The following is a 4,439-nucleotide window of genomic DNA, read 5'->3' as shown; positions in this document are numbered from 1 at the left end:
TCGTCAACTTGCACACCTTTCTTTAATACTTACTTTTCTAACTCGTATTTTTGCTTAATAACGTTACTGTACAATGGGATCATTTAATTTCTCATATGTTTTTCAAGATAAACACTTTTGAGTTCACATAGGCGAACAGCATTACCTTTCTCATCTGTAATACAAGTGCCATTTGTAAAACCACATTATAGTATGGTTCCTTTAAGAAGGATCACACTGTTGTAATATATCTTTACCGTGGCAGAATATTCTTCAAGGTTGATCTTTTACTGACGCTTGCACTACTACGTTATCTCATGTGCTATGTGTGTCGGTCTATTGCGTTCCGGTGCAACGTCTATTCGTTGATAATGATCCAGCTACTGTAATGCTTCGATATTCGGTAGTATTGGATTTAAACCCGATATCTGAAGCATAGGAGTTATCGTTAAAATTTCTGTGTTTTGAACGCGGCCTTGTAGGCTTCCGAGACCGTGTCTAACAGTCTATATTCTTTTTCCAATTTGAACGATGGACACATGTGATGTCATTCTATAATAACATATTTTGGGGTCCAGTTCCACACTACGTTGATACATATGTGTACGTTCATAGTTTGCTAATTGGAGGAGCTTCGTGGAATTAGGCGTTTCTGTAGAAATATTACAATCCCTTCTGTCCAATAACGATAATGTCGTAATATTCGTGGTTGCTCTTCCGCAATCATATCCCAGGAGGGCGACGCAAATTTTTATTGAAAGTATCGTTATTACTGTTTTTGGTAGTGTCTTCGCCATGGTTCTGGAAAAATTCAAATTCTATTACCTGCTCGATTTAATTTTTGATTTTCTCAATTTATTATAATTTACTATTTTTGTTTTTTCATTTATCTGTAACTTAACATTATTTTGAAGTAGTATTCTTAAAATTTAATGAGGGCCAGTGTATTGATTTCCGAATTTTGAGGTAGATTTCTGTTGATTATTGACGAGACGTTTTTAAAAATGCGCTTCTCGCATCGAACCAGCGATTACAGTCGAATCGCACGGAGGAAATGTTCCCCGTCTTGTCCTTGTTGTCCGACCTATGGACCCACTGGTCGCGATGAATAAGAGCGGCGGCACAAGGCTAAGATACTGTTCTAGGCCATTAGCAAAATACCATTTGCCGTGTTCCCGCAAATTAATGGAAGAACGCGCGTTTTTTAAAGGATCCCGTGAGACATGGAGAAGTAATTGCGATATGTAAATCTCACCGTGTATTTCATTGGATGAGTTACAATTGTTTTTGTGCCTCGTGTATGATGTATAGTTAGCTGAACTGATAGCTTGAAAGCTTAGACGTCGTGATGTAACTTGATTGTCTTTTGGCCTATTTTATACTATCCACGTAAATTCAAATGAGATTGGTAAAGGGCGGAGTTTGACCTATAGAAAGGGAAAGAATAAATGCCCATTGGTCGGGAATAGCTTGTTGGAATGTTTAACAAGGCACATTCCATGGCCCTAAGCTCTGCTTTTTGTTGCGCCTTAGCCTCCTTGGCTGAGGGAGGAACACCTGCTCAAATTTGGAGCCTCTCCCTTAGGGTTTGAATTATTTCCAGCATTTTGTTATGGGAACATTTCATTTTTCCTAAAATATCCCCCTTAATATTGCTGGATCTCTTCCTAGCGTTTTCAGCATCTAAAGTAAGCTCCCTGGCGTTTTCCAACAGCCTGCTACAAGAAATAAGGTGTCTTTGCTGGTCCTTTCTTATTCAGTACGGCCCAGTCTACCCTCGACTCCTCTTCCTCCGACGTAAGGTGTCCCCTTTTCTCCTATACATAGTAATATAAAAAGAAGGTTCTTTATTTACAGGTTTTAATTTTTACGTGTGAGAAGGGAGCGGGATGTAACACTTCCCCCCTTATTAGAAAATGTGCGTAATTATACGTGCATTTTAGCTTCCTTCCTTACTTAGGTAAGTATTTAATTCGTAAAATGTTTTATTTCTTTCATCAGCATCGTACTCTCCTTTTTCTTCGTCGATGTTTGTAGCCTCGGGTACCGTACTTGTCGGCGTTTCATCCTACTTTTCTCGTTTTCCTAGGTGTAGAAGAAGATGAGTCACCGAGCTCCATAGTGCTTCTAAGAAATGTAAGCTCCATCCGTATATATCATGTAAAGCATAACCGTGGATGAGTGTGTCGATGATGAACTTTACCGTATTGCTAAAACTCCGACGCTTGCTGACCCAAATGTGATGAACGCGCCCCATAGCCGTTGTGCCGTACTTGATGCGATTTTATTTAACGATTCTTCGTCCATTAAGTTATATAGTGAAATTTTTCCGGAGGGTATGTACCTTCCGCTGATTCCTCTGGCGAGGGTATCGATATTGGCAGGATTTTTGGCTGGCTCCATTATGTGAGATCTTAATTTATTTAGATCTTCATTGGAGTAGATTCCACTCGTTCCTAGGTGTTCTGGATCGATATACCTCCATTTTGGCTTTATTAATGGTTGGATCACTGGCGGTGATCCCGCCATTTTTGGTGTACAATGTTCCATGCAGATTGTACATATTTGGTAGCAACTCGTTACAGTCTTTTGGAGATGCTTCTTTTAAAATAATTCGTGTCTTAGGCGAGAGAAGATAAGATTCGTTTTGATATGTTATTGGTAGTTACTTATAATAGTCTTCTGTTTGTTTTATTCTGACTTCTGCTGGAACGTATTTTATGATATAGATAACTTCTGATGCAATGACAGCCATATATCCCGGTTGTTTCATTAGGGCATAAGCCATTTCGTCGGGTGCTAGTGTTGCCAGTGAGAGAGCGTTTTTAAGTATTTGTTGTTCTAACACGCATTTTTGTCGGGTGATATCGATACATAATGCATTTAACTATGTTTTGAGGTGCCTATCTACGTAGATGAACTTCGAGTTTACGTAAATGAAAATATCTAAATTCTCCTCGAAGGTTTTTGTTTTACCTTTGAAAGTTCTTCCAGGCAATGTTTCGAGTATGAATAGCTTGGGATGTTCTGTCTTTATTATCGAATATCCACATAGAATTAATTCGCTCCTTCTCGTTAATGCAAATGTGACATCTTTCGTCGTTACTGTATATAATATAGGTTCTTGCAACGATTCGGCGGGTGTCAGTTTCGTTGCCAGCCCTTCATAAAGAACATCGTATGCATTAAAGCCACAGCTGTCGGTAGGTATGTTTGACCAGTACGCCTCACTTTCGTCTGAGTTGAGGCAGTCTTCCAAGTCCAATTTATAAACGGTTCCTGTCTGTAGGTGTATTTGATTGGCTTTTGTTTTCACGGTGGCGTAATAGTCTCGTAACGTGATTTTGACAGATGCATGTACACTATCACTAAACGTACCGGCATTTTTCTATACCTAATCTTACCATAAGGGGTCATTTGACCCTTATGAAATAAACGTTGATTTTTCGTAAAAAATTCTTTATTTATTAAAGGAAATAATTTGCAACATCATTTCTAATATCGTATAAAATAATTAAACACATATTTTTATTGCTACAAACAAAACAATCAACTAATTACATCTTTTACATGTGATGGGTTTCTCCTTCGTACATTTCCCGCAAACAAATTTTTTACAAATTATGCAAGTTCGTGTTGTCTTATTGCTTGCGCAAAATCTTATTTGACATTTTTTCCTGGATTGTGAATTATTATTGGAGCTGCTTGATATTCCTTCTCGTTGGTTTTCCTTTTCTTCTTCACAAAATTCGAGATACTCTGTAACAAGCTCGTCTGCTAATTGTAACTGGAAGCGTTGCCTTGATAGCTTCAACCCAGTTGTTTCCTGATAGAGTATCCACGAATTGATTCCAGCGAAATCCAAAATATTGAAAAATACCTGTACAGGCCATCTATTGCACTTCGATTTAACGTTATACTTTCGCGCCATTTGGTCAACTATATCGACGTCAAATTTGGTTTTATTATAGTAAATGATTGTTTCGGGTGTCTTCTTTCTATTGTTCTTGATTTTTACGGTTTTATGTTTGGTACTCAGTATCACTACTTTTTTTCTTGGTTTTGATTTATAAATCGTTAGCGTACAGTCATTTGATTTGTATGCCATTGTTGAAAGAATTATCTTTTGTTGTTTTTGCAAGTACGGGCAATTCCCTCCTGTTCGCACGCATTGTTCCCACTAACGTTGTCCTTTCCGCCAATAATTTTGCAGCCAGAGATGCAGTCGTAAAAAAATTGTCGGTTGTAATATTTTTTTTACAGTTGGTGATAAGTTCAACTAATTTCATCACAACAAATTCGCTGAGTGGTATTGACGTCGGTCTGGTTTCATCGCGTCCTAAGTAAGGCAAACCGTTTACAACGTATTCAGATTTTACATCAGACGCTAACCAAAATTTTATTCTAAATTTGTCGGACTTGTTTGGCATGTATTGTGTAAATTTGCATCTAGTTTTTGT

The 4,439-nt window shown here is 37.9% G+C and overlaps 1 long non-coding RNA gene across 1 annotated transcript; it reads right to left on the bottom strand.

The window, feature by feature from the left end:
- Positions 1–1,744: 1,744 nt before the first annotated feature.
- On the bottom strand, positions 1,745–2,322 carry LOC124956450. Its single transcript, XR_007103254.1, has 3 exons — positions 2,183–2,322; positions 1,936–2,106; positions 1,745–1,796 (listed from the first exon to the last, which is right to left on the bottom strand). It is a non-coding gene; the product is annotated as an uncharacterized LOC124956450 (long non-coding RNA).
- Between the last annotated feature and the right edge of the window lie 2,117 nt (positions 2,323–4,439).

This window comes from Vespa velutina, chromosome 22, assembly GCF_912470025.1.
Source record: "Vespa velutina chromosome 22, iVesVel2.1, whole genome shotgun sequence".
Lineage (NCBI taxonomy): Eukaryota > Metazoa > Arthropoda > Insecta > Hymenoptera > Vespidae > Vespa > Vespa velutina.
This window is presented reverse-complemented; position numbering and strand designations above follow the sequence as displayed.